Source organism: Bos indicus, chromosome X, assembly GCF_029378745.1.
Source record: "Bos indicus isolate NIAB-ARS_2022 breed Sahiwal x Tharparkar chromosome X, NIAB-ARS_B.indTharparkar_mat_pri_1.0, whole genome shotgun sequence".
In the NCBI taxonomy this organism is placed as follows: Eukaryota; Metazoa; Chordata; class Mammalia; order Artiodactyla; family Bovidae; genus Bos; species Bos indicus.
The window spans coordinates 71,404,082-71,417,230 of NC_091789.1; the positions used below are offsets into that span (position 1 = coordinate 71,404,082).

General features: G+C 36.2%; 1 protein-coding gene and 1 pseudogene across 2 annotated transcripts in view; both read right to left on the reverse strand.

Moving 5' to 3' along the window:
* The window catches only part of DACH2 (dachshund family transcription factor 2), an 873,940-nt gene that overhangs the window by 417,689 nt on the left and 443,102 nt on the right, over nucleotides 1–13,149 (reverse strand). The window lies entirely within an intron of this gene.
* LOC109554846 (ubiquitin carboxyl-terminal hydrolase 10-like) lies at nucleotides 70–1,800 on the reverse strand (annotated as a pseudogene).

Here is a 13,149-nt window from a genome sequence, read left to right on the forward strand (position 1 = left end):
TTAATTTTATGGCTGCAGTCACTGTCTGCAGTGATTTTGGAGCCCAAGAAAATAAAATCTGCCACTAAATCCACTTTTCCCCCTTCTATTTGCCATGAACTAATGGGACTGGATGCCATAATCTTAGGGGCTTTTTTAATGTTGAGTTTTAAGCCAGCTTTTTTACTCTCCACTTTCACTTTCATCAAGAATCTCTTTAATTTCTCTTCACTTTCTACCATTAGAGTGGTATCATCTGCATATCTGAGGTTGTTAATATTTCTCCTAGGGGGTACATATCCCTTATGATTTTATCCCATAAAGCTTGTATAGGTTTTAGAGGTACTTACATAAGAGTAAACTCATACATTAGCTAAACAAAGTTATCTATGATAAGTGTGAACTTACAAGGCCTTTGCACTTTTGAATATAGGGGAATGAACTTCAGCTGAAAAAATGGAGGTGATACATTGGAAGGCAAGCAACCAATGACTGCAGTATAGTGTTAATGTAGCACCAGTTTCCTTTATTAATCAGCCCACAAACTTGCAATGGCACTAGTTTATGAACCAGGGTTTTGTTTTCCAATTACTCTACAATTTTTATGGCTACAAGATTCTCCAAAACTGGAAGCAGCCCTTTCTTGACTTTGGCCAGCTTTTCAGAGACCAGGGGAGACGTTACAGGAAGGGAACACTTAGTTTCCACAGACACCACAGGGAAGAGGAGGAATAGGAGGGGTCAGGGGCAGGGGGAGGGGAGGGGAAGGAGGAGGAAGAAGAGGGTTTAGAATCATGAAAAAGACTGGCACACAACTTCACGAGTTGACTAGCAGGTGCAGTGCCTGCCACAGAGCCTGGGCTTCCCACGGGAGGGGAGGCAATCTTGGCTTTCCATGTCTAAGCTTTTCACAGTATGCAACACCACCCTGTTGGCAGCTGTGCCCTCACTCAAGGATTCAAGTATTTGTCTGTTGGAAACTCTGGGGTTCTCAGTAATACCAGCCCCAACATAAGGCTGAGCCACAGCTATCTTCAACAGGATGTTCCTGCCAGCCTCTGCAGTGAGGCATGGTTGTTCAAAGTCAACCCCATGGCAGCCCTCAGGCTGCCCTGCAGTCCTGGCCCCATTTTCAAGGGTTCTGGGGAAAGAACTACCAGGCACAGTGTCACTGATGAAGTCCATGGCATTCTCAGGGCTGCCATAAGTCTTGGGTGTCCCCAACAGGGGCACATTATCTATGAACTCCACAACCTCTACACCTACACTGTTCGAGACTGCTGGATTAGCATGGCCATTGACCAGGGCTTCTGTGGAAGTACTACTCTCTCCACCATCATTTGAGTAACTCTAATACCCAGGTGGACATTTTCCTTCCTTTTTATGCTTCATTTGTTCTAACACCTAAGATGCCACTGTTGTCTAAAACTTCCACCTCCACATTAGAGCTGCCATATGGAGGAAGGGCAGAGCCTCAGTACTGGTAGCTGATAAAGCTACAATTCACTTCTTTATCTATGTCATCAGGAATCTTGCTGGAAGTTGTGCAACTAAGGACAAATTCAGGGGCCTATGGATTCAATGTGCTTGAAATGCTGTAGTTGGGAGTTCTTGGCAAAATGTCACTGGGTTCAATTACTTCATTAATGCCAAATTTAATTATCTGATAATTTCTCTATCAACAACTTGTGCACACAGAACTGTTCCACTGTATGGAAGAAACTCAACTGAAGAGCACTGAGTCACAAAGAACTGATTTAATTCATCAGGGCTAAAATTCCCCAAATATACTACAGGTTGCACAGGGCCATGGCAGCCCATTTTAATAAGCCTTGGTGCTCAACCAACTCTTTACACTGCTTCTTCTTTGCATCAGATTTTAATTTATATATATTCTCAATAAGATCCCTTAGGTATCATTACCAAAACTGTTATAGAATAACAACAACAACAACAAAATACATGTAATAAGTAGTTAAGGAATAAATGAAGAGGAGGAAGAGGATGGAAAAGCATTAAAGCAAGACAAGTGGAAACTAAGGGTGTTCACAACAATAAGAGAGTAGAGTTCAATAATTTTATAGACACAAAAGAACCAAGGTTCATTTTATTCCACCCTTCATTTTGAAATAAGCACCAAGTGTCTAGATACTAATATTTATTCCCCTTTTGCCAATGTTTCCTCCATATTAAATACTTGTTCAAAAGACAAAAATATAATTCTGTCCTTGAGATTAAAAACAACAATTACAAAAGTAACAGCAGTACATATACTGTCCCAAGGAAATAGCTCTGTTCCATTTAAAAGAACTTAATATTATGATCCTCAATAATGAAAGGAAACTGCACTGTATAATGAAGTAAAAATAATAAATCTATAATGAAGATCTCTAAACAGAAGTCATGGAAATTGGACAATTTACTGTCTGCTCTTAATTTTTTTGTCAGGATTTTTATTTTAACTGAGAAAGGAAGTTTGTATGCCTGGGTTGCTATTGGCCTCAGTCATAATTTCCAACTACATTTATTCACAGATGACTACATATTGTCTTCTATTCCTGAATTTTCTTTTGGCCAGTCAGAACAGACAGAAAATATGTCTGTTGTCCTTTGATATACTATTCATTGCAGTGAAAAGTAAATAAGAACTATTTCATCTTCAGAGTACTTTTCTTTCTTTTTTTTTAAATTTATTTCTTATTTTGGATATGACTTTCCTTTTTTTGTTTTGTTTTGTTAAGGAAATTTAGTTCCCTTCTTTAAAAATTTTTTTTTTGATGTGGACTATTTTATTGAATTTGTTACAATATTGTTTCTGTTTTGGTTTTTGTCCATAAGGCATGTGGAATCTTAGCTCCTCTGTTCAGTTCAGTTCAGTCACTCAGTCATGTTCCACTCTTTGTGACCCCATGAATCACAGCATGCCAGGCCTTCCTGTGCATCACCAACTCCTGGAGTTCACTCAAACTCATGTCCATCGAGTCGGTGATGCCATCCAGCCATCTCATCCTCTGTCATCCCCTTCTCCTCCTGCCCCCAATCCCTCCCAGCAACAGGGTATTTTCCAGTGAGTCAGCTCTTCACATGAGGTGGCCAAAGTATTGGAGTTTCAGCTTCAGCATCAGTCCTTCAACTCCTCAACCAGGGATCAAACCTATACTACCTGCATTGGAAGGTGAACTCTTATCCAGTGGACCAAAAGGGGAACCTCCAGAGTATTTTTCTATGACATTAAAATGTAAACAATATTAAAGTCACATTTCAGCTGTTTATTAAATTAAAGACATATAACAGAAGATATGCAGTATTAACACATTTTTGCTTTAATTTAATGCAGTAATAATGGTGTCAAGTTAAATAATAGTTTTCAATATAATAAACATTTTATTTATAAACAAGTGTTTGAACACATTACTAGAAGCAAATGCAATAAATTTCAAGATTTTAAACTGCAGAGGAAAAGATGTGAGTTGAATTGTACTTCATAGTATTATAAACAGGGCTTCCCAGGTGGCTCAGTGGTAAAGATTCCACCTGCCAATGCAGGAGACACAGTTTCAATTCTTGGGTTAGGAAGACCCCCTGAAGAAGGAAATTGCAGCCCATTCCAGTATCCTTGACTTAAAAATCCCATGGACAAAGGAGCCTAGTGGGCTACAGTCCATGGAGTTGCAGAGTCGAGCATGCTGAGTACCTGAGCATGTTATGTCATGTCAGTAATATGAATTTCCTCTTTCCGTTAGGACCACAAGGGGAAATCAGTAGATTAATAGGTAATCATAACCGAAGTTTATAAAAACTCAGGGTCTTTGTTACAAGTACAGCAAGGACTACTAAAATCATAGGCCATAATTTACGTGTGTGATTGGTGGTACAGAAATGGTGTACCTTGACATTCAGGGAAAGACCAAAATACATGCTTTAACAAGGTTGACTGTGCCTCTATGTAAAGGAGGTAAATATATACCACCCTTTTCCTCTCACACAACACAATGATATGTAGATGGAATGCATAGTATAGCTCATTGAGAATTCTGAAAAGTATGTCAGCAGAAGGATAGAGTCAGAAGCTCAGAATTCAAAGACTACCAATCTGGTAGTAGGTTTATACAATTTTCTATCCAGTATCTTCTAGCTTGAACTCAACATAGCTTGAAATATATAAATGGGCACTGGTGCAGACAGAGAGGGAAATAGAAGTCCTCTGCTTCTGGCTTAAGGAGTAAGAAAGGGAACTCCTAATATTCAGATACTGGAAACCCTCAATTTTTTGCTTGTTTTCATTTCTTTGTTTTCCTTTCTCTAGTACTTAATGTCCTATGTCTCAATTTATAGTACAGAAACAAGAGTACAGGAATTTTTCCTTCTGATAAAATGAGATCTGATACCAAGAAGGTGGGGCCAGACCCACTGATATTTTTTTTTTTCTTTCTGATTCTCCACTACTTGAAAATGAACACAGGCACAGGAATGGAAGTGTACAAATATAGTAGAGTAGCTAAGTCTCAAATATCTTCCAAAGGTCTCACAAAAGGAAAGCCAAAGAACTGGAAACCACAGGAGAAATCAGGAAGAGGGAGGCACTCAAGGCAGTGAGCCTATAAAATAATTTATGAAATCCTGGTATCAGTTCTGAACTGTGCATACTTGGGGATCTAATATTGGTCTGTAAATTAAAGACTTTGAGAAATAAACTAAATGAAACCACTGCCATGTTACAGAATGTCCTAGATTATGTACACAAAGGATGGATTTGAAAACTACTGCAAAGACTTTTAACAAAAATTACATCAAAAACACAACATACACAATGTGAATGAGAAGTTGTGGCCTGAAAAAAAAAGGTGATTTCCTTGATAAAATAAAATATAAACATTCTACACAGGCAACATTCTGCATAGGCAACATTCTGGATAGACTGTAAATAAGTCCTAAAATCTAACATAATATTCATAATGTACAGAATAGAATTCAAAATTATTAGATATACAATGAACCAGGAAAAACCGAGCTTACATGGAAGAAATAGTAATCGTTATGAGATGACTTCAAGAACAGTGATGTTAGGACCTCTGCAGAATTGCTTCTAGAGGGAAAACATAATTGATAAGAATTATTTAAAACCAAAAATTTTAAGTCTCTGGAAACAATCCTAATTAAATACAGCAAAAGAAGAAACATTTATCCCCACTTGAATATACTAAATCCCAACAACAGGAAAAGTGACATTTGAGCCAGGAAACCCTCTCCCTCTCCCCTCTGCTTCCATTCAATAAACAGAATCTCAATTATGAGGAGAAGTGACCAAAAAACACATGGGCATCTCTTCCTCCAGATCCCAGTTAAAGGAATGCAATCTCTCTGAGGGGGGACAGGTCATTTCATACCTTCCCCAGTTCCATGTTGCAAAAGCTCTATTACATTCTGAGTGCTGCAGGGCTCTCTTCCTCCACCTAGCCACAATTCACAAGGCAGAAGCTCTAAAAGAGAGTACAGCGGGGGGAAAAAAAAAACAAACAAAAAAAAAAAAAACAAAAAAACAGTGCAGCCCAGATCACCTTTTCCCCAGCTCATTCAAAGAATGAAGGTTTCATCTTGGAAAAGGCAAGTCAAGAAGAGAAAAGTTACTCCCATATAAAGCAGGAGTATCATTCTGAGAGAAGTGAGCCACCTCCCGGTCCCCAAATTCAGATCAGTGGTATAGTTTTTCACTAGAGAGACAGAGGTGGGCCATCATAACAGAAAACTAAGATGGTCTTTCCAAGGGAACTGACTTTATTTCTAAGAGTTTTGGAAAATTTAAACTTAATGGTTCTGTTGAATGTAATGGATATTTTAGATGTAAGTGATAAAGAGGAGACTAAAAACTCCAAGAGAGCAACCAGATAAACCACAGGCCAGCTGGCTGAGCAGAGAAAACCATGGAGACAATCAAGATGATTCCTCCTCCTGGGGGCTTACCTCATAGCTCAGTTGGTAAAGACCCTTCCTGTTAAGGCAGGAGACCTGGGTTCAATTCCTGAGTTGGGAAGATCCCTTGGAGAAGGAAATGGCAACCTACTCCAGTATTATTTCCTGGAGAATCCTATGGACAGAGGAACCTAGCAGGCTATAGTTCATAGTATCACAAGAGTCAAACAGCTCAGTGACTAAACCACCACTATACCACTTCTGGGGTCAGAACAAACCACAAAGAATAGCCTATAAAAACAATTCCTGCCAAAGGATCAAAATATAATTGGATAAGACTATATATAGTATTTATACACCCAGCGAATTGTCAAAAATAAGATAAAAATCAGCTGGCTATGACTCAGGGCTAAGGGCTGAGTGTGATATCAGCTTGACAGAAATATCAGAGAAAATGACAGCCAAAGAGAACCATACTAAAACACTGTCATCCTATAGTGGCTGTACTTATACTAAAGGCTGTACCCTCTGAGGAGGGACAAAATAGACATTTAAAAAATGTTACTAGTGATAAAGAGTGACATTTTATAATAATAATGGTCAATACATCACAAAGATATAATGATTATAGATATATATGCATCTATAACAGAGCTCTAAAATGTATAATGCAAAGCCTGAAATAGTAAATGTAAAAATAGATAATTCAAATCATAGTTGGAGGCTTAAGCAATCCACTTAACAATAACAGAACAACTAGGCAGAATGTCAACAAGGAAATATAAGAAACTGAACAACACTTCAAAGAAAATAAACCTTAATGAAATCTACAGAATACTCCACCCAAACCCAGCAGAAAACATTCTCCTCAAGTACACAGAACATTCTCCAAGATAGAGCATACACTAGGCAATAAAACAAACATTAATAAATTTAAAAAGAATTGAAAACTTGCAAAGTATATTCTCTATCTACACTATGGCATTAAATTAGAAATCAATAAAAGGAAGAAATTTGGGGAATTCAAAATGTGAGGAAACTAAAACACATAAGCCTACATTACCAATGGTTGAAAGAGAATATCATAAGGGAAATTAGACAGTAGTTTCAGATGAATGAAATGTGGACACAACAAATCAAAACTGAGAATGTAGCTAAAAATGTGCTTAAAGGAAATTTGTAGATTTAAATGACTATGTTAAATATGAAAATGCACATACACCCCATGTTCATGAATTAAAAGACTTAATATTGTTAAGATTGCAATACTCCCCAAAGAAATCTATAGATTGAATGCAAACCCTATCAATGTGCTAACAGTTCTTTATTTCTGCAGAAAAGAAAAATATATAATCTTAAAATTCATATGGAATTGCAAAAGGCTCCAAATGGGAAAAAAAAATCTTGAAGAACAATAACAAAGTTGAAGAACTCAAACTTCCCAATTTCAAAACTTACTACAACACTGTAATAATCATGATAGGATGGAACTTCCTTAAGGATAAATACCTAGAACAATGGAATAGAATTGAGTGTCCAGACATAACCCATACATCTATGATCCCAAGGGTCAAGAGACCATTCAATGGGGAAAGGATAGTCTGTTCAACAAGTTATGCTAGGACAACAGGAGCTAACTCTAAAAATTTCAGAAGAAATTATAAAGGTACATCTTGATAATCTTGGATTTGGCAATGATTTCATAGTTGTAACACCAAAAGCACAAAGAACAAAAGGAAAAGCTAGATAAATTGGAATTTACTAAATTCTAATTTTTGTGCATTAAACACTATCAAAATAGTGAAAAGACAACCCATAAATAGGAGAAAATCATATACTGGATACAATTATTGTATCCAGAATATGTAAAGAATTTTTACAGCCAAAAAAAACAGAAAAACCATTAAATAATGGGCAAAGGAGATGAATAGATATTTCTCCAAAGAGGATACACACACACAACAAGGACATGAAAAGTTGTTCAATGTCATTAGTCATTTGTGAGATGCAACTCAAAACCAAAAGAGATGCCACTTCACATCCATAAGCATGACCACATGGGAAAAAAATAAGTAAATTTTGGTGAGGATACGGAGAAATCCTAACCCATATGCAATGCTGGTTGGATTGTAATATGGTGTAATCCCTGTAGAAAACAATTTTATGGTTTCTGAAAAAGTTAAACATAAAACTATGATATAGCAGACAATTACACTCCTAGATATCATCAATGAAAACATATTATAAAGCAAAAGTTTATACACTAATGTTCATAGCAGCCCTATTCACAGTAGTCATAAGAAAGGAATAAACCAAATGGTCATCAGTTGATAAATGGATAAACAAAATATTGTATGTCTATAAAATAGAATATTACTCAGACATAGAAAATAATGAAAACTGATACATGCTATACCATAGATGAACCTTGAAAACATGCTAATGAAAGAAGCCAGATGCAAAAGGCCACATGTTCTTTTCACATAAACTATCATGAACAGACAATTCAACAGATAAGAAAGTATAATAGTGGTGGCCAGCGGCTGGAAGAGGGAGTATGAAAAGTGACTGCTTAGTGGGTAGGAGATACAACATTGGGATGATGAAAAAATTGTATAGCAACACAGTGATTGTACAATGCTGTGACTCCAATAAGTGTTCCTGAATTGTAAACTTCACAATGGCTAAAACGGTAAACTTTGACTTTTAAAACATATTTTCATTTATATGGATTCCCTGAAAGCTTTAACTAAAACATTCATTTTATTAATATAGTGTAGACCTAGGCCTTACATGCATGAATTCACTAAATTTGAAAAGAATGACTAGATTCCATGCTTCAGAATAAATATTGCAATGCTATTAACCTCAGATTTTAGTAGGCTTTTTTTTTTTTATCAATTTCATACACTAATTTTATATTACTATGTTCATAGTATTATAGTAAATGTGTCCTCTATTGTAATCTTAAATTGTATTTAGCAGTAGGTATATATAAATAATGCTTCACGTACTGCTCAAGCCTTGCTTGGAGAATTTTGAGCATTACTTTACTAGCGTGTGACATGAGTGAAATTGTGCAATAGTTTGAGCATTCTTTGGCATTGCCTTTCTGTGGGATTGGAATGAAAACTGACCTTTTCCAATCCTGCGGTCACTGCTGAGTTTTCCAAATTTGCTGGCATGTTGAGTACAACACTTTAACAGCATGATCTTTCAGGATTTGAAATAGCTTAGATGGAATTCCATTACCTCCACTAGGTTTGCTTCTAGTGATGCTTCCTAAGGCCCACTTGATTTCACACTCCAGGATGTTTGGGTATAGGTGAGTGATAACACCATGATGGTTATCTGGGTCATGAAGATCTTTTTTGTATAATTCTTTGTATTCTTGCCACCTCTTAATATCTTCTGCTTCTGTTACGACCATACAACTTCTGTGCTTTATTGTGCTCGTCTTTGCATGAAATATTCCCTGGGTAACTCTAATTTTCTTGAAGAGATCTCATAGTTTTCCCATTCTATTATTTTTCTCTATTTATTTGCACTGATCACTTAGGAAGGCTTTCTATCTCTCCTTGCTATTCTTCGGAACTCTGCATTCAAATGGGCATATCTTTCCTTTTCTCCTTTGTCTTTAGCACCTCTTCTTTTCTCAGCTATTTGTAAGGCCTCCTCAGACAACCATTTTTCCTTTTTGCTTTTCTAGCTGAGCAGAAAAAAATTGATGCTTTTGAAAAGTTGTGCTGGAGAAGACTCTTGAGAGCCTTAAGAGTCTGCCATGAGATCAAACCAGCCAATCCTAAAGGAAATCAGTCCTGAATACTCATTGAAAGGGCTGATGCTGAAGCTGAAGCTCCAGAATGTTGGCCATCTCATGTGAAGAACTGACTCATTGGAAAAGACCCTGATGCTGAGAAAGACTGAAGGCAGGAGGATAAGGGGACAACAGAGGATGAGATGGTTGGATGGTATCACTGACTTGATGGACGTGAGTTTGAGCAAGCTCTGGGAGTTGGTCATGTACAGGGAAGCCTGGCATGAGGTGGTCCATGGGGTCACAAAGAGTTAGATATGACTGAGAGACTGAACTGCACAGAAATATAAATTACATATTTAAATATATAGAAAAATTCAGGGGTACTCTTTCTACCCCCTTCTGATGCCTATGTCAGAAGCTTTCTCTATCTCCTTTATACTTTAATAAAACTTTATTACACACACACACAAAATAAATAAATATATAGAAAAATTCAATAATTGAGGTTGAGAATAAAGAAAAACATGGATTGTTCTTTCTTCTAAACTTTATGTTATGTATGTTCTGCCACAAAAAAAAAAAAAAGAGAAAAACTCAAAACAACTACCTAACCTTCCAACTTATGCAACCAGATAAAAGAAGAGCAAACAAAAATCAAAGAAAGTAGAAGAGAGAAAATGCTAAAGTTTATAGTGAAAAAGAGACTAGAAAACAACTAATAAAATCAAGGAAAACATAACGGAGGCAGAAGATAGAATAAGTGAGGTAGAAGATAGAATGGTAGAAATAAATGAAACAGAGAGGAAAAAAGAAAAAAAAAATTAAAAGAAATGAGGACAAACTCACAGACCTCTGGGATACTGTTAAATGCCCCAACATTTGATTCATAGGAGTCCCAGAAAGAACAAGACAAAAAGAAAGACCATGAGAAAATACTTGAGGACATAATAGTTGAAAACTTCCCTAAAATGGGGAAGGAAATAATCACCCAAGTCCTAGAAACCCAGAGTCCCAAACAGGATTAACCCAAGGCAAAACACCCCAAGACACATACTAATCAAATTAACAAAGATCAAACACAAAGAACAAATATTAAAAGCAGCAAGGGGGAAAAAAAAATAACACACAAGGGTATTGCCATAAGGATAACAGCTGATCTTTCTATAGAAACTTTTCAGGCCAGGAGGAAATGGCAGGACATACTTAAAGTGATGAAAGAGAAAAACCTACAGTCCAGATTACTGTACCCAGCAAGGATCTCACTCAAATATGAAGGATAAATCAAAAGCTTTCGAGACAAGCAAAAGGGGAGAGAATTCAGCACCACCAAACCAGCTCTCCAACAAATGCTAAAAGATTTTCTCTAGACAGGAAACACAGAAAGATGTATAAACTCGAAACCAAAACAATAAAGTAAATGGCAATGGGATCATACTTATAAATAATTACCTTAAATGTAAATGAGTTGAGTGCCCCAATCAAAAAACAAAGACAGGTTGAATGGATACAAAAACAAGACCCCTATATATATCGTCTACAAGAGACACACCTCGAAAAAAGGGACACAAACAGACTGAAAGTGAAGGGCTAGAAAAAGATATTCCATGCAAAAAGAGACCAAAAGAAAGCAGGAGTAGCAATACTTATATCAGATAAAATAGACTTTAAAACAAAGGCTGTGAAAAGAGACAAAGAAAGACACTACATAATGATCAAAAGATCAATCCAAGAAGAAGATATAATAATAATAAATAAATATGCAACCAACATAGGAGCACCGCAACATGTAAAACAAATGTTAACAAGTATGAAATGGGAAATTAACAAAAACATAATAATAGTGGGAGACTTTAATACCCCACTCACACCTATGGATAGAATAACTAAACAGAAAATTAGCAAGGAAACACAAACTTTAAGTGATACAATCGACCAGTTAGACCTAATTGATATTTAAAGGACATTTCACTCCAAAACAATGAATTTCACCTTTTTCTCAAGTGCACACAGAAGCTTTTCCTGGATAGATCACATCCTGGGCCATAAATCTAGCCTTGGTAAATTCAAAAAAGTTGAAATCACTCCAAGCATCTTTTCTGACCACAAGGCAGTAAGAGTGGATATCAATTAAAGGAGAAAAACTACTAAAAATCCCAACATATGGAGACTGAAAAAACACTGCTGAATAACTAACAGATCACAGAAGAAATGAAAAAAAATCAAAATATGCATAGAAAAAAAAAAAAGAAAAAAGAAAACACAACAATCCAAAACCTGTGAGACACTGTAAAAGCAGTGCTAAGGGGAAGGTTCATAGCAATACCGGAATACCTCAAGAAACAGGAAAAAAGTCAAATAAATAACCTAAATCTACACCTAAAGCAACTAGAAAATGAAGAAATGATGAACTCTAGGGTTAATAGAAGAAAAGAAATCTTAAAAATTAGGGCAGAAATAAATGCAAAGTAAACAAAAAGGGACCAGAGCAAAAATCAACAAAGCCAAAAGCTGGTTCTTTGAAAAGATAAAAAAACTGGCAAACCATTAGCCAGACTCATCAAGAAACAAAGGGGGGAAAATCAAATTAACAAAATTACAAATGAAAATGGAGAGATCACAACAGACAATACAGAAATACAAAGGATCATAAGAGACTAATATCAGCAACTATATGCCAATAATATGGACAACTTGGAAAAAATGGACAAATTCTTAGAAAAGTACAACTTTCTAAAACTGAACCAGAAAGAACTAGAAAAACTTAACAGACCCGTCACAAGCACAGAAATTGAAACTGTAATCAGAAATCTTCCAGCAAACAAAAGCCCAGGACCAAACGGTTTCACAGCTGAATTCTACCAAAAATTTAGAGAAGAGCTAACACCTATGCTACTCAAACTCTTCCAGAAAATTGCAGAGGAAGGTAAAGTTCCAAACTCATTCTATGAGGTTACCATCACCCAAACCTCACAAAGATGCCACACACACACAAAAAAGAAAACTACATGCCAATATCACTGATGAACATAGATGCAAAATCCTTAATAAAATTCTAGCAAACATAATCCAACAACATACAAAAAATATCATACATCATGACCAATTGGGCTTTATCCCAGGCATGAAAGGATTCTTCAATATCTGCAAATAAATCAATGTAATACACCACATTAACAAATTGAAAAATAAAAGCCATATGATTATCTCAATAGATGCAGAGAAAGCCTTTGACAAAATTCAACATCCATTTATGATAAAAAATCCTCCAGAAAACAGGAATAGAAGGAACATACCTCAACATAATACGAGCTATATATGACAAACCCAGAGCAAACATTATCCTCAATGGTGAAAAATTAAAAGCATTTCCCCTAAAGTCAGGAACAAGACAAGGGTGCCCACTCTCACTACTACTATTCAACATAGTTTTGGCCACAGCAATCAGAGCAGAAAAAGAAATAAAAGGAATCCAAATTGGAAAAGAAGTAAAACTCTCACTG